Source organism: Mirounga leonina, unplaced genomic scaffold (genome assembly GCF_011800145.1).
Source record: "Mirounga leonina isolate KUSES-001 unplaced genomic scaffold, KU_Mleo_1.0 Mir_109, whole genome shotgun sequence".
Classification (NCBI taxonomy): domain Eukaryota; kingdom Metazoa; phylum Chordata; class Mammalia; order Carnivora; family Phocidae; genus Mirounga; species Mirounga leonina.
In genome coordinates, this window is record NW_023270244.1 from 1949032 (window position 1) to 1969118 (window position 20087).

Consider the following 20087-nt stretch of genomic DNA (forward strand, 5'->3'; position numbering starts at 1 on the left):
GTTCTCTGGGAGTTTGGTTTTTGTTTAGATTCCACATGTAAGTGAGATCACATGGGAGTTGTCTCTGTCTGGCTTATCTCACTTAGTGTAATGCCCTCAAGGTCCATCCATGTTGTTGCAAATGGCAGGAAAATTTTTTTTTTTTTTTTTTTAATGAGTGAAAAATATGCCACCTTTCCATTATGGAAATTTCCATATGGAAAATATTCCATTCATCCATTGATGGATACTTAGATTGCTTCCATGTCTTGGCTATTGTGAATGATGCTGTGATGAACATGGGAGTGCATGTATCTTTTTGAGTTGGCATTTTCATTTCCTTCAGATATATACCCAAGAGTGGAATTGCTGGATCACATGGCAGTTCTATCATTAATTTTTTGAGGAACCTCCATATAATTTTCCATAGTGGCTGCAACCAAATTACATTCATGCCAAGGTGTACGAGGGCTCCCTTTTCTCTACACCTTGCCAACATTTGTCCTTCTTGTCTTTTCTATAATAGGCATTCTAAGAGGTATGAGGTGATACCGCATTGGCTTCTAATTGCACTTCCCTGATGATGAGTGATGTTGAGCGCCTTTTCACATACCTGTTTGCCCATCTGAATGTCTTCATGTCTTCTTTGGAAAAATGTCTATTCAGATTCTTTGTCCATTTTTAAATTGGATTGTTTGGGGAGGTTTTTTGTTTGTTTGTTTTTGCTTTTGAGTGGTATGAGTTCTTTATATATTTTGGAGATTAACTCTTTATCAGATACATGATTTGCAAATATTTTCTCCAATTTGGTAGGTTGCTTTTTTTTTTTTAAGATTTTATTTAGAAAAATAGAGAGTACACAAGCAGGAGGAGGGACAGAGGCAGAGAGAGAGAGACTCCTAAGCAGCCTCCACACTCAGCACAGAGCCCGACACGGGGCTCTGTCTCACGACCCCAAGATCATGACCTGAGCCGAAATCAAGAGTCAGACACTTAACCAACTGAACCACCCAGGTGCCCCTGTAGGTTGCTCTTTCACTTTGTTGGCGGTTTCCTTCGCTTCACAGGAGACTTTTATGGCAACAGGACAAGTTCTCTTTAACCAGTATTTACATTTTATCTCTCTGTTATTTTTAAACAGACTTAAACCAAAAAACAAGGAAAACTTGCAGCATTTGGAAAGTTAGAGAAATAAGGAGAAAAATAAGTCTTTGGAGCCTAATGTCCCTTCTTGTTCCTATTGGTGGCACAGGAGCAAAGCAATAAAAGCAACAAAGCACTGAAATTGAGTGCCTGGTCCTTTAGCCAAAATAATAGACATTTATGAAAGGCAAATAGACTTTGAATGATTTCTAATGACTCAGAGCCACCATTCACTATTAATAGCAGAACCATTAAAAACAACCTGTGTTATTGAGGTACTTTGTAAAGGACTGACGTCTGAGGCAAGTGGTGCCTTATGATGTTGCTGGAATGAAAGCTGCCACATTTGAAAGTGGCAAAATAGAAACCGGCTCAAGCAACAGGGAAAGCATTTGACAGCAATCCTGAATCCAATTTCCTGACTCACCTCCTATCCCAACTGCCTGGTTGCCAAACTCATCTTTGCTTCTGGATTACTGCTTTCGAAAGCCTCCCTGCATCCTCATGAGAACCCCCCTCTCCAGTCCTGACTGCGGCCCTGGCTTCGCGGCTGGGATCACGGAGCTTTGGTGTGTGGTCTCTCCTGTAACTCAGTGTGTCCCCGGCGTGGCTGCTGCCCAGCCCGGACACGGAAGACGCAGCTCTCCATCCTAACGTCCTCTTGGATTTTTGCAGGGCGTTTGCTCTCATTTAGGACTTGGTAAGCTTTGAATTTTAATATGATTGTGGATGCTGAAGAGGTCGATAAATCAAAGAATCAAAATCTTTTCATTTTAATCTGTTGGTATAACTTGTGGGGCCAGGTCATTAAAAAACAGGTTCTGGATACAAGTTTCTCATAACTCAACCTCCGCTCCTCACCACAGATACACATTTTACGCTTCTGTGAACAACAGAAAAGTACTTCTCTTTTCTCATGGAGCAGAGGAAGTGAATTTAGAGAAACAAGAATGAGATTAGAGGCGACGGGACCTTCTTGCCTTAGAGTGGGAGCTAGTTACTGACTGAGGGGGTGGGGCAGCAGGTGGAGACCACCGGAGACCGCAGCGCGGTGGGGAGGGGGGTGTTTCCTGGCAGGAGACTCACTTCTTGTCTCTGGGCTGGGGATGGAGGCCTACCTGTCCACCGGCAAGGGTGGGAGAGAGGGGGGCTGCTGGAGCCTCGGAGGGTGATGGGGATGGGGCTGGACTGCAGAGTCCCAGAGTGGGTGTCCATCCCCTGGTCTCCGGGGCAGCGTGGAGCAACCTAGACATGAAAGGTTGTGTCATGGGCCTCCCACCTACACCACGACTCACAAATCACAGAGGCCCAAGCAAGGCATTTTCCTCTCTTTCACCTCTCAGCATAATACACCCCCACAAATAATAAAAAGTAACGTTTATGGAGCACTTTCCTTTCTGTCAGATACTTTTTGAAGTGCTTTACGTGGATGATCTCATTTCCACTATTTGCGGTTGATAAAACTAACACCCCCATTTTCCAAATGAAGAAATATAAAGGTTAAGTAACTTGTCTGAGGCCATAGAACTAGTACGGTGTGATATAAATTATACAGAAGCATGTATGCACATGGAACCATTCTCCAGGTCCTAAACATCTAAAATTTGGGACTGCTCTTGAGAACCAGCCTCTCTTTTGGCCCAGTTGTCACTTACACTGTCTAGCAGGCTGTGCCCAGCGGGCTTTACGATGCGATCCGGTGCCTCCTGCAGGCCACGCAGAGTCTGCGCGGGCAGCCCGGGCTCTCCCGCTGAGGGTCTCCTTCCACCCTGGCCTCCTGTGCTTTCTCCTGATGTTCTGACCCAAACCAGCTTTGCCCACGCTTTAGGGAAGCATTTATCCTTCCACCCTCTTTGTTCCTTTTGCCCAGGCCTCCTTTCTTGATATGTTGAAATTCTGCTCATTTCCCAAGTCCTGCCCCCTCAGCAAGCAGGCCTTCCTTCAGCTGGTGTTTACTGAGCGCCCGACATGTGCAAGACTCTCTGCCTGGCTTTCTCTGTTCACTTTGTCAGGGTGATCCTGCGATCATGGTTGTCAGGATAATGTAATTATACTATTAACGCTCATAACATTCATCATCGGAGCCGACACATGCGGCACTGACTGTGAGTCAGGACCGTCAAGGTGCTCTACACACATTTACTTATTTAATACGTAGCCCTCCGCGGATCGTCTCATGTTCTATTTAAGAACCTATCTTGCTTGGGCGCCTGGGTGGCTCAGATGGTTAAGCGTCTGCCTTCGGCTTAGGTCATGATCTCAGGGTCCTGGGATCGAATCCCGCATCGGGCTCCCTGCTCCTTGGGAGCCTGCTTCTCCCTCTGCCTCTCTCTCTCTCATGAATAAATAAATAAAATCTTAAAAAAAAAAAACCTATCTTGCTTATCTGAGAAGGTTAAAGCCTCTTGAGTCTATGGATTCCAGTTCTTGTTCTTTTTTATTTTTGAAAAATAGTTCTATCTAGGATATATAAAGATATCTAGGACAGTGACTTGGACATAGCATGGGTGAGATAAATAACACTGGAGTTGAATTGGATAGATACTATACTCCTACATACCCATATCCCACTTCCATATTCTCATTTAGATTTCCAGGTTCTCTTGAAAAAACCCAGAAGTGCTGACAACCCTGGGCCTGCCTTCCTGCATTATAGTATCTTGTTAGAACTCACTGTCATGGTTTTAATTGGGGCATGTGCTCTCAGGCCCTATCACTTCTCATGCCTTGCATCAGGCCCTGTAGCATCTGATTTTTTAACCTTGCGAAGCCCAAGGAGAATTTAGATTCCAGTTCTAGGTTGGCCCCACCAGGGTAGGGAGAGTTGTAGCCATAATACAGTGTAGTCCCTCGGGCTGTCTGAGCAGCCCTTTTCCGTTTTTGTCCCACCAGCAAGACTCTTGTTTCATCTGGCAAGATGGCTCATTTGTCTAGTACCAGTTTAACAGGAGCTGTGCTGTGTGTTTGGGTGATTCAGAGAGTCATTTGAAGATCTGATGCTTTGATACATACCAGATGACTTTAACAAACTTCCCATCACATGTCCTCAGCACAAGACAGAAAAACACCACAATGATACCTGACGGTCTGTAACAAAGCTCTCATAAAATGCCATGGAGGGGGAGCTGAGTTATAAAACTCTCCTCAGCAAGTCTTCCCTGGGGGGTGAAGCACAGCAACCCTCAAAGGCAAGCCAAAGTCTTTCTGATCTTTCACAATGAGTCACAGCACGTGTTGCTGTGTTTCCTTGTCACATACAGATCTGTATGGAATGTGTCCTGAGCCATTCTGGTTTGTCCTTCCCTCCGTCCCTCATTTTATTTATTCAGCAAATGTCTGAGCGCCCACTACTGCAACACCTTGCGTTGGAGGCTTTGGAGATAGCAATGGATAGGGACAAGAAACAAACATACAAACGAAAGAGTGATTAGAGTGGTGATGCTATGAAGATAATAAATATGGAGGTGTGACGGTATAATGCGGGAGTCGGGGAGGGGTGCAGGGAAGGCCTGAGGAGGGGACATTGGGGAGTGAAATGTGAGGTTCCCTGGCAGAGGACAAATGGGATGGGAAGGAGATGAGGAGGAACTTGGCACTTTTGAGGAACAGAAAAGAAAGCTAGTGTTGCCAGAGCTGTGCGACACAGCGCATCAATCTGCAACGAGGAACTTGCACCAGATTGTAAATCTGTGCACCACTTCCTTCTCAAAAAAGCCTCATAGATGTTAAAAAAGAAACTCAGCTGAAGTGAAGCTTAGGAACACAGTTGGTTTACATTCTGGATCTGGTGTCTTACCTCACTGGGCGGGCAACAGCGAATTCTCAGATGAAGAGTGGTCCGTGGATTGCACTTGCTCACGGGTCTGCCGGGTCCTCAGAGAAAAGGCTGAGTTGGACAGGGTGTGGCCGCGGAGGGAGGCAGGCACCACCGCAGGCCCAGATGCACAAGGGAAGATCAGCTCTTCACTAACAGGCAATGAAATGAAACTTAAAAAGCCAAGTGACTCCTCTAGACCCTTAATGAGAGTGTTAGCACTTGAAAGGGCACTTAGAACACAGCCAGGCTGCACTGAGGCGGGGATGTTAGGTAATCCCTCAGACTGACTCAGGAATTAAATTGTTTGCTTATGGAAACCAACTTTATAGTGTGTAATTAAAAATCACACGTCAATAAATTTATATAGTGTGATCCAGGTACATGTTTGTTCTCCAAATGCCAACAGCCAGTGGTAAAGGTTGAAGACCGGTGGCTCACAGATATGTTTGGTTTGACCTACACAAAATTATTGGGGGAAAAAAATCAAATTGCCAATTTTTTTTAAAAGATTTATTTATTTGACAGAGAGAGAGTGCACACATGTGCACAGAGTGGGGGAAGGAGAAGCAGGCTCCCTGCTGAGCAGGGAACCCCAATGTGGGACTCGATCCCAGGACCCTGGAATCATGACCTGAGCCGAAGGCAGACGTTTAACCAACTGAACCACCTAGGTGCCCCAATTGCCAACATTTTAAAAACTTAGAAGGGGAATATGCTTACCTGGTACCCAACACCCCTAATGTCTTCTCCCTGACTTATATATTAATGACAGGTTATGCCGTAGTAACAGATGACTGACAAATCTCAGCTGCTTACTAGCAAGGTTTATTTCTTGCTCACATTGCATGTCCATTGCGGGGTGACGGTCTCTGCTCCACATCACCTTCACTCCAGCACCAGGTCAGGAAGCAGTCTCTTTGGGGGAGCATCCCTGGTATTGAGGTAGGAGGAAAGGGAGCATGAAGAGAAATGCACTAGCTCTTAGAGCATCTGCTCTGCTTTTATTGGCCAAAGCAAGTTGCACAGTTAAGGTGATAGCCATGGGGCTGGAGAGTAGTCACCTGCAGGAAGAGGCAGACAATAACTTCTGTATAACACCCTCTACCACAACCTCTTTGCCTAATTTAGATGACCTGCCTAAGTGCCCATAGATATTTGAGAGTATGACCACTTTGGCCTATGGAACTTGAGTATTCAAAGCTTTATCGTAGCCAGAAGCATGACAGTTATTCTAAAGCTTGCCATGCTTCAACGACCACCATTCCATCCTTCCTTCCTTCCATCCATCCATCATCTACCTACCTACCTACTTACATAGATGGCCTTGACCATTCAAGGTTAAGGTTCCAAAGGCTTTTTCTTAGATACCCTTTATTTATTTCTTCCTTTAGGTTCTAGGCAGACAAGTCACACTGACCATGATACGGTGCTAGTGAGCCAAGCTGTGAGGCAGCTAGCTCTACCTCTGCCCTTGACTGTATCCAAGCCCTGACTTTGGAGTGTGGGGTGTGCACCCCTACTGAGCCATCGGCGTGTACTGCAGCAGAGCTAGAGTCTGCCGAGACTCCACCAGAGAGAACTAGTAAATAGCTAGACATGCAAAGCGGAGTATTTATTACAAGCTTTCTGTGTGCCCAGATCTGCTCTTGGGACTGTGGAGAGCACAGTCCTTGTTCTTGAAGAGCAAGACACTCAGAGAAACTGTCAAGGTAGGAGATTTGAGTGCTGAATCATGGGATACCCATTTAGTTTACCTGAGCTGCCAGTGTGGGTTAGCATCAGCAGGGGAGACTTTGTGAGGAGGTCTGACTAGGAAGAACTTTCTATCTGGAAGTTGAAAAACATCATGCATGAATTTAAAGTTTCAACTGATTTCATCTAAATCCAGAATCTTTGGAAGAGAGGTGGGCTTGTATTCTCTTGTAGAGTTGATCAAATAAGTTTGAGATGTGTTTAAAGTTTTCTGTTGAGGGGTGCCCGAGTGGCCCAGTTGGTTAAGCATCTGCCTTTGGCTCAGGTCATGATCCTGGAGTCCCAGGATCAAGCCCCAGGTAGGGCTCTCTGCTCAGTGCAGAGTCTGCTTCTTCCTCTCCCTCTACCCCTCCCCCTGCTCCTTCTGTCTCTCTCTCTCTCTCTCTCTCGCTTACTCTTTCTCTCTTAAATAAATAAAATCTTAAAAAAAAAAAAAAGTTTTCTGTTGAATTGCTATTTTCATCAGCCCTTGAGTCTCCTTGGATTAGGACCAGCTGGTGTGATATGAAAGCGCCATGGCTACACTCAGCGGCCACAGGGCTGCTTCTCTCCCTCTGCCTGGTCTCCCCTCATCCTCCAGCATGGGCTCCTTACAGTGTCCTGCACCAGTTTTGTTGCCACAAGTCATCATAGGGTTTTTTCCTGAGGGGGCCTTAGTTTCAATTGCACACAGAGGCTGTTTGTGTGCTCCTCACTTTGAAGGCGGGGGCAGGGAACTGTGGCATCCTGCACCCAGGATAGCCCCTGGAAAGTGGCCAGCCCGGAATGCCTGTTGCTGAGTGAGACGGCTGGATGGGTGGGTGGGGAGAACCCTCCTCCTCTTCTCAGTTCCTCATGCCCTTATTCCATCTTCCTATTGAAACTGAGAGAGAGGATGAAAATGAGGTAGATGTTTGGTTTGCCAAAAACAAAGGAGGAATTTAAGCAGGATCACATCAATTTGTCATCTCCATTTTCCAATGAGACCAAACTGAGACTGAATAGACAAGAATAAAGTTGATTGGGTTTAGAGGCAGTAGGACAAGGGCGGGCCATGGTAAGCCTTTGTTAGAAGGAATTTCAGAAATAGCATTGTCACTTCTTTAGATTTTAAAAAGAACTCACAATCCATTTTTTGATTAAAATCTCCTGATTTTTTTTTTAAAAAGATTTTATTTATTTTGAGAGAGAGAGAGAGAGAGCGTGCAAGTGCATGAGCAGTGGGAGGGGCAGAAGGAGAGACAGAGACAGAATCCTAAGCAGACTTCCCGCTGAGCGTGGAGCCCGACACAGGGCTCGATCCCATGACTCCAAGATCATGACCTGAGCCGAAATCAAGAGTCAGACCCTTAACCCACCGAGCCACCCAGGTGCCCCTAAAATCTCTTGATTTTTAAATGCTGGCCATCTTTTTTTAAACTTCATGTGATCCAACAAAATCTCTGCAGGCTGGATATGGCCCCAGGATTTCTAGGGTATAATTTCTGTACCTTCTGGTCCTTTACCAACCCAGCAAACACAACAGCAGTGGGTGGGAATCTTGAGGTAGCAAGACTTTTTAAAAAATCTGACTATCACATCTGAAAGAGAGGAGACCAAGGTGCCTTTCACAGAGACAAGGGTTCATGATGGGTTCTCCACATTCTTGCCAGGTTTTTCGGTGGCCTCTTTGTGATAAGGACACGGACGATAGCTCTGGCCATGGGAAAGATGGCCAGCTCAGCAGTGCGGCTGGTGTGCCGTTTGCGTGGAAGGCACTGGTGTACTCAAATCTAATTATTTAAGGCTTTGTGGCTAACAAGGGCATGGTGCAACTGGAAAGAGCACATTTGTCCTTGGTGAATGAAATCATTAGAATTGAAAGCTGTGCTTTCCTTTGATTTCCAACTTGGTTGAAACTGTATAGAAAATAGTGCACAAGATGGTGCATGGAGTAACATCTCCTGTTTACTGTTCTGTGACCTCTGATGTGTGATGGATTCATTCATTCAGGAACTCAAACTACCTATGAGGTGTCGAGCAGTATTCTAGTGCTGTGGATACAGCAGAGAACAAAACCCGGTCCCTGCTCCAGGAAGTGCACAGTCTAGCATGAGGACCCGGTAGTGTGCCTCACAGACTGGGACTTTTAAAATCTGGCAAATCTGGTGGCACCTGGGTGGCTCAGTTGTTAAGTGTCTGCCTTTGGCTCAGGTCATGATCCCAGGGTCCTGGGATCGAGCCCCACATCAGGCTCCCTGCTCTGCAGGAAGCCTGCTTCTCCCTCTCCCACTCCCCCTGCTTGTGTTCTCTCTCTCTCGCTGTGTATCTCTCTCTGTCAAATAAATAAACAAAATCTTTAAAAAAAATAAAAATAAAATAAAAATCCAGCAAATCACTGTTCTTTCCCAGCTCCCAGAGTTATGCCCTTGCTTGACTTATGGGTCAGAAGAGAAGTGGCAACTGAGGATGTCAGGGAAAAGGAGGCAGGGAGAGCGCTTATGTTCTGGGCTATCAACAAGAAGTTCTGAGGTGGTCTTGGACCAAAAGTCCTGGCAGGGGGCATTTGGGTGGCTCAGTTGGTTAAGTGGCTGCCTTTGGCTCAGGCCATGATCTCAGAGTCCTGGGATCGAGTTCCGTGTCAAGCTCCCTCCTCAGTGGGGAGTCTGCTTCTCTCTCTCCCTCTGCCCCTTCCCCCTGCTCATTCTCTCTCATAAATAAATAAAATCTTAAAAAAAAAAAGTCCTGGCAGATTTTGCTTCCTGGGTGCCTCCTATAGCCTAGCAGCTCCCACAGCCTTTAGAATCCTCTGAGCATGTCTCTCGCTACTTTGCTTTGGGACGACTTTGGAATTGAGGACACCCTGGAAGTCCTGTTGAAAATGCAACCCTTGGGGGGGCGCCTGGGTGGCTCAGTTGGTTAGGCGACTGCCTTCGGCTCAGGTCATGATCCTGGAGTCCCGGGATCGAGTCCCGCATCGGGCTCCCTGCTCGGCGGGGAATCTGCTTCTCCCTCTGACCCTCCCCCATCTCGTGCTCTCTCTCTCTGTCTCATTCTCTCTCTCAAATAAATAAAATCTTAAAAAAAAAAAAGAAAATGCAACCCTTGGGAAGTTTATTTCTTAACTCAGGAAGGCCTGGGGGATAAAGAATAAAATGTCTTCACTGCAGACTCACTTAGCTGTACATGCTACTCAGCTTCTACTCACCGAGCATAGCAGATACAGTGCAGAAGCTCCTTGTGCCCTATTTGGAACTGTCTGCATTTAATCCTATTAAAGAAGTAAAGGCTATTGGACTGATTACCAAGGATGCTCCTCAGAGTCTATTCTGTTCTTTGTTTTGTATTGGTACATTGTTAACCAAGTCACCACATAAGGAAATTACACCATTGCTTCTTGTCGCCATTATCGAAAGAAGTCTTGTGAAGTTTGACTCGTAGCTCAATGTCAAAAATATTTGTTTATGGACTGTTTTGTCATGACTTCATGAGAAAGAAGCCGTGCTATATGACTAGGGAATTATACATCTTTTACTATGTTAGGGCCTCCTTAACAAACCAAAAATACTAAGACTTATCCAGATGGGAAGTTAGCTTTTGGATTCTAGTTTCTTCAGCGACTCAAGGAATGAGTTATTATTCCTGTGATTTCTATTTCTGGGCTTACCACATATCCCTGCTGCACAGCCAAATGTGACCTGATGCTCATAATAATAAAGGAAATGAACAATTTTTTATTTGCCCTGGAGAAACACAAATGCTTATGTGTTCGGTGAAGTGGATCCCTCTTAGAAATGGTGAAATAACCATGCACAGTATATTGCTATAACTTGGCAACACAATAGTGATAATACATTTCAATTTAACAAAGTCAGGAATTTGCTAAGAATATAAAATGAAACAGAGCAAATATCAGAAATCTATCAATCAGTTTTGTTTTTTTTAAACAGCAATGTAAATTTAAGGAAAAGCTTAAATACATTTTTATAAGCCAGCAGGCCAAAGACTATTAGGAATATATAATGTATGCCCTCATTCAATCTATGCACACATATATAAATATATACATAAACACGTATAAATGCAAATAAAATATTTTCCTATTTTGGATACTTCTGAGTAAATTTATGAGCTTTTTCTTGAACAGCAGTCAAATTTTTTAGCTATATAAATGTAATATAACAATTATTTAATACCCAGATAAGTATACTTCATTGAGTTTCCAATTCAGGATAAACACCTATCTGTCAAGGACTGGGAGTCAGAAATCCATAACGCTTAGATGGGAAGTTAGAATATCTGAATTCTGATCTCAGTTTTACAAAGAGAAGCTTTGGGGGAGCTTTTTTTTTTTTTTTTTTTAAAGCCTTTCAGGGGTCTGAGTTTGCTCCTCATAAGATGATTTTGGTGTAGGTGTAGAGGTACTTTCCATTTGTTTGGGATATCATGCAAATGTCTAGCCCCATTATTCATGCAGAGTAGATTCTCTGTACATGTGTTCTGCATTGATCCTGAATCCTTTTTGGGAACAACTCATCTGATTCAGCATTTTTTTTAAAGTAAACTCCACCCCCAGTGTGGGGCTCGAACTCAACACCCCAGATCAACAGTCCCATGCTCCACTGATTGAGCCAGCCAGGTGTCCCGTCGGCAGTCATCTTTAATGGACAGAAATACGGGACGCTGTCAAATGGCTCCAAGCACCCAATTAATATTGGTACGGGGCCAACTACCACCAAAGGTAGGACCTACCTCCTACGGTGGTTATGAGGACTGAGTTGCTCGATGCAACGCGCTTGTGTATACAGCCGAGCATGCAATGAGGGTTCCAAGTTTACCAGTGAGAATTGCTAGTATCACCACGATGTGCCAGGCTCTGGGCTAGAATGCGAATTAAAACAGCCACGGCCTCTGCCCCTGTTGAATTTATCATGTAGGGTGTGATTGCAAATTCCGGTGCCTCCCAAGCCCGTCAGGACCCATAAATGTAAGAGGTGGGCTGGCCTCCGTGTGGCCTGGACCACACACACTGGGTTGGAGCGCAGGGACCACGTGGCCCTGGCAGGTTGTTGCCATCGGGGAACGAGGGCTCTTGTTGCCCAATCCTGTGTTTTAGGAGAAGTTTGGAATCTGGGTTATCATGTGACGTCTCCCGACTTACAAGCAGTGACAATGAACGCCAATGGCCAACAAGCGAGTGCCTTAGGGGCTAAAACAACTGCAGGCTGGATGCTTGCTGCAAGGGTCTGTGTACAACTTCCGGACATGCGGTTGCAACAGCCCCAATTCCCCACTTTTCTGGGGGCAGCACAAACCAGATGAGGGCAAAGATCAGTTGTCAGTTAATGTTTAAGTCTTGGCTCCTCCACAGATTTCTGCAAGCTGGGAGTCTGCGGGGCACAACTGAACGTTAGGGACTCGAGTGACCCCGGAGGCAGGGGCTGGAACAGGACCGGGGAGGGGGCTGGGGAGGCCAGACGCCCAGGAGTCAGACGGTTACCTTTTGCCAGAGAACACAAGGACACTATAGAGCAGAGGTGGGTGAAGAGTTTAACACAATTTATTTTAGGCTTAAATAATCGACTAGGTCATCCAGTGTATGGTTTTTCATACATATGTCATTAGAGCTATGTGTCAATGAATGCTGATTTTATATGAATATAATCAACAAATTAAAGGATTTCACCAAAACCCAAATAAAAATGCCCTTTAAAACACAGCAGCCTTATTAACCTAATATGACACTGCTAGAATGGTTACAAATGATTGGCTTATTCAAAGGTGTCTACATCTTATAGCCAGTACACGATACAGTAGTAATTGTACAGCGTGCTGCCATTCTACTAGCTAAGAATTTCGGTTCAGTCCATTTTAAATACGCCCGACTGGGGCCTCTTATGAGCACCATCCACCTCTAAAGCGGCAAGCATTACCCCCTTTTAAGCACTAACAGCACCCCCTCCCCCTAAAGCAACTACCGTATAGGGATTTTTTTTTTTCCATTTTTAGGTCATTTCATTGAAAAATTGGCAATAGCAACAAATATTAGATGAAGGGCTTTGTGTTTACAGATAAAATCTTCTGTGTTGCAGTATACTGTAGTGTTTGCAAAATTGGAAAAGATTTAATCAAAATAAGGTGATACACATGCATCAAAATATTAGTATTCTGCAGAAAAAATTTTTTCACAGAACTACAGAATTCCTCATTTGGGGAATTATTTAAATTTGCAGCAGATTTTAAAGATTTGTTTTTTTTTGTTTTTTTTTAAATCAAGCTAGCAGTTTTGCATATACAAACATTATAATTGCTAATATACAAGAATCAGTGAAGGTCCCCCCACCCAGAATCCCTCCCCCCTCTTCTAGGGTGGTCACTTGAGACCCCTAGTATGTTAAATGCATTTGCAATATTCTGTTTGTGTTCTAAGAGGCAGTGCCTTATCAACATTTATTCTATTTTTCTGTTAGAATTTATACAGTGTTATTATTTACAGCAAAACTATAGATGTTTTAAAAAAGAAACAAATAGTGTTTATACCCTGACAGTTTGGGTCCAAGAAAAATAAGGCGAGCTGTTGTGGAGTTAGTAATTTTAGTGTTTCTCTGTGATTTCATCGTCCCATCTTCTGTCCGTGTTGGCGGCAGGAATTTCTTCCTTTTGTAAATGACACCAAATTACTTAAGATAAACTGTTAACAGCATGGCTTCTTGTATATACACTGCATTGCTAATTGCACACGCGCCAATCCTGGGAGTGAAAGTGAATTTCCATGCTCTGTAAATTGGCTCATGCTAAATTAAAATGTGGGTAGTTCTCTTTTTTTTTTTCTTTTTGCATAAAAAAAAAAAATCATGCCATTAATGTGTGGAAGCAGCAAACACACACACCCTTCTCCGTGAATTTTTACTTCCTGCTGACATATCTTCCATGAATTTCTCAATACTGGCAGTAAAAACACATTATCCTGTGGAAAGAGAGAAAATAGGTAATGAGTTTAGCCTGCTTGCTTGCTTTCCTTTTTTTTTTTTTTAAGAATTTGCCTAACCCTTCCTTGCCATTCAACAGAAAAGCCTGAGAGAACGGGGCGTCTACTTTCTAATGGGGGGCGTTTCACAGGATGTTCTGACCAATGTGATCTGCTAGGACAAAGCCCTGAGGTGTACCCGCAAGCCCTTTGAAGGCAGTGACTTTTTTCTAGGTAACCCATGCTTTCCACAGCACACTGATCACTGTCTTTGTGGTTTTCGAGAATGAGTTGGAAAAGACCCTCTTCGAGGGAGCCTGCCATCTCTGATCAGGTCACTCAGGTACTCGTGAAAGCCACCTCCAGCCCTTTGGGCCTCGTCTTATCTATAAAATGAGAAGGCTGACAGAGATGCTCTCTGGGATTTCGATCAACATCAAAATATCAGGGGTCTGGGGTTCTCATGGGCATAAAGGGCTAGGGATACGGAGTCAGGATAAATTATTTCAGTAACGTCCGTACGTTTTATAACAAGTGTTCACTCCCCAAAGTGCAACTCATCTTTCAAAAAGGGAGAACAGCATCATTCCTTCATTACTCTGAAACTGCTTTTCCATGCGCAAATTAAAATTAAAGACTGTCTTCCACCGCTGCAAAGAATACTTTTTCCCTCCTCCTGCCCCACATCAGTCACGGACAAGATCGACTCATTATATTTGAGCTTCTTTATGGGGGCCGCGGACATCTTGTCTTACTGGATAATCACGGCATAAAGTATCAGTGTTTTATAACCAGTCAATACAGTCAAAATAAATCAACAATTTCTGCTATGCACGCTTTCTTCATAAAACAAAATTTTCCTACATATAGTTCGTCCTCCTCTTTCAGTGTGAAAAGGTGACACGCTTGAATGCCGCCTGAGAACAAGTCCTAGCCCCTAGAGAAAACCTGAGTAAGGCAAGAACAATTTTAGGAACAATCGTGCTCATTCACTGGTAAGCAACACCCCATTTCTACAGGTCTAGGGGCACCTTCAGAACTGTGCTTCTGTTGGGGCCCATGTGTCCTCAGTGACCTTGAGGTTGTTCACTTACCCCAGACAAGTTTCTTTCCCTTTTCCCTTTAAGATGGATCACCCAGGATACCTTGGCTCAGGTCAGCGTGTTGGTATAGCACTTCCTCTGTCTGCTCTACTAGGTTCTTGCTTCCTTTCTTGTATGAAAACTGCTACTAACCTCCATGCCCCAGGTCACTAATGCTTAGAGCCAAGAACATCAAAGTGTCAATTCCTTCTGGGGTGATTTCAATATTGCCCCCCACCCCCCCGCACCCAACATGACTCTGCAGAAATGGTAGAGAAAGAAAATGACTCATCTGGGCAGGCCGTGTCCCAGAAAGTGGGCAAATCCGAGTAAAATCAGGATTTTCTCCCCTGTTATTACCACTTATTCCTTATCTTCTGGGCACCAGGGTTCTTAGATGGCCCTGTGATAACGTGACCCCAGTGTTCCCCTTCTGTCTTCCTAGGGATGGGCCTCAGCAATTTTCTCTAGTTGAAGCACCCCCCCCCACTTTATGCAGCTTAATTGATATATAATTTACATGCCATACAATTTATCTATTGTAAATATAGTCTGATAACTTTTAGGGAATTCATATAGATATGCAATCATCACTACGACCCAGTTGGACTTTTTTTGTTTTGCATCCTGTCTTCCAAAAGCCAATCCAATTTCCCAGGTTAATCTTGCAATAAGAAGCAAGGTCTTCCTCTTATCACCTCAGGGCAAGCAAATTTTATCTTTTATAGAAATATTGGATATGTTTCTATAATTTTTTAAAAAATGCTATTCATTATATCCATTTATATTCAGGTAGGATTTGAGTGATAGTTCAAAAAAAAAAAATTGGGAGTGAGTTCCCCTTGTAAATCGCTTTTGTTCTTGGTCATGCAATCAGAGTGTGGAAGGTCATTCATTGGACAAAAGACCTTATACCAACTATAGCGTTCTACAAAAAGCATGAGCGCCTTGGCCCAGAGACCATAGGCCTATTATAAAATACTGACCTTGTACAAATTGTGATGAGAGCGCCATCTGATGGAAAAGTGTGAGGGCAGGAGCCATCGAGATGACATTTCAGAAATAGAATTTGAGTCCTTTTCCCTTTTGGGGTTTAGGTAATACATGAGATAGAAGCCTCTGCATTTAGCAATCTGTCTTTGGGTTTTGCATGCTTTTCAAACCCAAAGATAGTAGAAAACAACTCAGAAAAACAAACATTCCTTTTAGTCATTCCACTATAATGTTTTTTTTAATTTTAAACATTTTTCATGTATAGAAAAACAGCTATTCAGTGGATTTTCATGGAAGTTTATATTTTACAGATGAATGTTGTGCTTTCCATATCCATTTTCAAGTCAGGGGTATGCTTGAGCTTCGAACCACCATTTCCTTTATAAGTCCACATACAGTGGTTTTTGGCCCCTAGTGCCCAGCTTAAAAACAAAAATCACCCATCTGTAGCTGGATATATGAAGCTCTCTGCAGTTCAGCCCAATCAGCCTCAATGCCTACGACTCTTCGTGGCTTTGTTTGACAATTTTCAGTGGTTCTCAAACTTGGGTGCATATTACAATGATCTGGGAGGCTTAAAAAACAAAACTAAACTAAACCCAGTAGCCAGGCTACATCCCATGACAATTTATTTGGAATTTCTTGGGGTGGAGCCCAACATCAAAAAACATTGAAAAAAACTCTCTAGATTATTTGAATGTTCAACCAAGTTTAAGAGCCAGTGATATATTCTAGAACACTGCTTCTCAAAGTTTAATGTCCTCATGTATCACCCAAGGGATCTTCAAATGTGGATTCTGATTCAGGAGGTCAGGGTAAACCCAGAGACGCTGCATTTCTAACAAGACCCCCGGGTGATGTTGATACTCCACAGACCACACTAGGAGGAGCTAGACTGCATGTCAGTCATCAACACATGTTTGGAAGTTTCCAACTTCCTTCTCTTTGCTCATGATTTTGTATCCACCTATACTTCTCTTCCCCTAATCTTCACCTATATTAACTCCTCTCTATCCTTCAAGTTTGTGTCAAATGTCATCTCCATGGAAGTTCAGACTGTGCTCTCCCTAAGGAGATCTGCCTTGGCAGGGTAACTCTTACTCATCTTTAGACTTTGCTTGTTACAGCTTTAGGAGAGAAAGCCTTTTCTGATACGCCTTCCTAATAGCCTACCAAGAACGTAGATTTGTTACTCTATTTCTTTCTCTTCCTACCCATCTCTCTTTCCTTCCCCTCTCTTTGTCTCTCTCATTATAGAAGTCATGGGGCTAAGAACAATTTTTTTCTAAGCATTAATTCTAGTTACTTCATGTAATCATAATAAAAACTACAGTGCAACTTAAAAATAACTCCCAGTTCATGTAGATTTGTTCAACTGCTACCAGTAAGTGGGGCTTTTTTGAGGGTTTTTTTTTTTTTCTAGTGACCTGTGATTTTTAAAATAGGGCCAGTTAAAAAAATACAGGGAAAATATTGATCTATATTTTGGTAGTAAAAAACATACAGCACTAATAAAATTGTACAGCTATTATTATTAAATGTTATATGCCAGGCACTGTTGTGGAGTGGCTTAGCTCATTTAATATTAATAACAATAAGGTACTGTTGTATCTTCCATTTTACAGATAAGGAAATAGAGCTCAGACCGATAAAACAAGCACAAGTTTGCACACTTAGTACATAGTAGAGTGAGAAACAGAAGTCAAGCCACCTGACTCTAGAACCCTTGCTCTTCACCTCAAAGCCAAGGCTTTTGTTTGATTAGGAATTTTTTTAAAGGGTAAGAAAAATAAAAACAAAACTATATAAAAACATATCTACTCCAAATAAATTCAGGGAAAATCTTTAGGAGTGAAGAAATTCAGGCTGCACCTCGGACTTCTGGGAAGCAGAATCAGGAGAATCTGCTGGGTGAAAATCCAGACCTGTCATTAACTATGACCACTGGGGTTTCACTGTCTCTCTCTCTTCATGCATTAGTAAAGAGGAATGAGAATGCCTGTCTTAAAATTTCCCCTGGAATTTCTCTGCATGTGATATTAGTTTACACTTCAGAATACTTTCAGTTATCCCTGATTTCTCAGAGAACATCAGTGACACTGCTGTTCCCACTTCTCCCACTGTTCCTGGCACCCCTCACATCTTCGTCTACTTGCCACTGATCAGGCTCGTCAAGGTGCTCTTCTGGGCTGTCTTAATTCTACTAACAGCTGAACTTGCCCAGTGCTTACTATGGGCTTGCCTGTCGCTATTTAAAGTGATATACTTGTATTAACTCAGTTAACTCTCCCAACAACTCCTCGAGGTATGTTATTCTTATCCCAGTAGAGGTGAGGAAATTAAGGCACAGAACCAGTCTAAGTTCACCTAGCTAGTAAGCTCCCCAGCAATTCCCTCCACTCAGGCCATTTCATTTCTCCCCCAAATACCAAAAATGACCGCACTATGATCTCTGGCCCAGAGTTGTCTCCCTAATCATTGACTAATGTCGAGGGCCCTGCATGTTGACCATCTATGAAGCTACTTCATCACCCAGGCTACGTCAATCCCTCCTTTTGTTTTTGTGGTCTTAGGTTCTATGATTTTGTTAAATAATTACCTCTATACAAGCAACCCTGATGTCTTCAACTCTCACCCTTCCCTCCCAACACAGAACTAATCTGGTTCCTCAAATCTGTTCTCTCCTTTTCATTCTCTCTGCCCCGGTTCAGGCCCTCATCTGTGTCTCAGAACCGAGGCCCTTATGTTCAAACTCTGTCCTCCCTCTACTACTGCTAGGGTTACCTAAATCTTATATTATTCTCCTATACAAAGCTTCCAGTGGTACCCCACAGTATCCAGGATAAAGACCAAACTCCTAAGCAAAGGTCATCTGATTCTCCATACTGCCCTATCTCAAATGCTACTCTTTCTTCAAAAACTAGTTCAAATATGCACTTCCAAGAAACTTTAAAAGATCTCCTCTGTTGGAGGTAATTATATCTTCCAGTGGATGCCCTGAGCATTCTGTTTCTATCTTTTATTACATTTATGTATTTTGATTTGTGTGACTTATGATCATGTGTGCCCCTTGGACTAGACTGTAAAGTTAAAATGGGCAGGAGTTCGCTCAGATAATAATGTCAAACCGAGGATAATGTCTTACAGCGTTGTACCCTCCCTACCACTTACACAGTGTGTCACAAGCCTTTGCACATAGTAGCTAAGAAGTAAAGGAGCTCCAGTTGGCTAAACATCTGCCTTCAGCCCAAGTCACGATCTCGGGGTCCTGGGACCGAGCCCCGCACTGGGCTTCCTGCTCAGCAGGGAGTCTGCTACTCTCTCTCCCTCTGCCCCTTCCCACTGCTCGTTCTGTCTCTCAAATAAAATCTTAAAAAAAAAAAAAGTAAAGGAGCTCTAAACGCACACAGTGACCTACTTACAAAAAAGCCTGTTAGCTAATCTATACTATAGGAACGTTTCTCTCATCCACTGCCATGAAACTGCATGGAATGAGCTATCCTGAGGTAAAACCAAACAAGTATGCTGGAGGGCTGAGGCTGAACATGTCGGCGATCTTAGGTGAGAGGATATAGAATAGTTTGGAGATTTCTATAAAGGAAGAGGTCAGAGGCAACCTTTTAAACTCTATTCCTCTTTAAAATCTTATTCCTCAGGACTCAATCCTGAGCTCCTTCTTTACTCCGTTTGACCCTCTCCCTAGATGATCACATCTGTTCTCTGGTATTCAACATTTATCTCTTTAGTGAGAACTCTTACATTTTTATAGGTGCGGCCCCAACCTTTCTGCGGAGCTCCAGACTTGTGCATCTAATACAGTACTTGGATGGCTCATAAGCACCCTCAAACCCAAGTCCAAGCCTCAGTGCTTGATGTTCTTTTTAAAACCCATCCTGCGTCTGTTCCTTTCTTTACTACCCAGTTGTGTAAGCCAGAAACCTGGGAGTCATTCTTGACTCAACCCTTCTTCTCATCCTCCCCCCAAGCTAATCCACCTGTTGATTTTCCTAAAACCACTGCCCAGGTCCTAGCCCTTGTCATAACTTCTGAGCGACCTTCCCCACCTGCCAAAGGTCTAACTACGTTTCTGCATTATTCTTGTATTGGCACTTGGATTTTATATTTTCAGCCCTTAAACATCTGTCCCATCTCGCTCCCCCTTGTGGGATGAGACATTGGGAAGGGCAGGGACCGTGGAAGTTTTCTTCACCATTGTACATCTCGCTTTCCACTTTCAGACAGGTGGAAGCTCAAATATGTTTTGAAGGAATGAAAAAAATGAATCAACTTTCTGGCTCAGAAGAAGTGTTGCCTCTGGCAAGCGGGGTACTCTTTCACACTCAGCTTCCATCTGGCCGTGAGATCCTGAGCATTTCCCCCAAAGAGGTGTGGCACA

At 43.5% G+C, this 20087-nt stretch overlaps 1 protein-coding gene across 2 annotated transcripts in view; it reads right to left on the reverse strand.

Annotated features, from left to right (window-relative positions):
- Nucleotides 1-12191: 12191 nt before the first annotated feature.
- Nucleotides 12192-20087, reverse strand: part of LOC118019981 (ankyrin-3) — a 331347-nt gene continuing 323451 nt past the window's right edge. For both annotated transcript variants that reach the window (XM_035019746.1, XM_035019738.1), the window contains one exon: nucleotides 12192-13616. The gene's annotated coding sequence lies outside the window, so the exon portion shown is untranslated. The remainder of the gene's footprint in view (nucleotides 13617-20087) is intronic.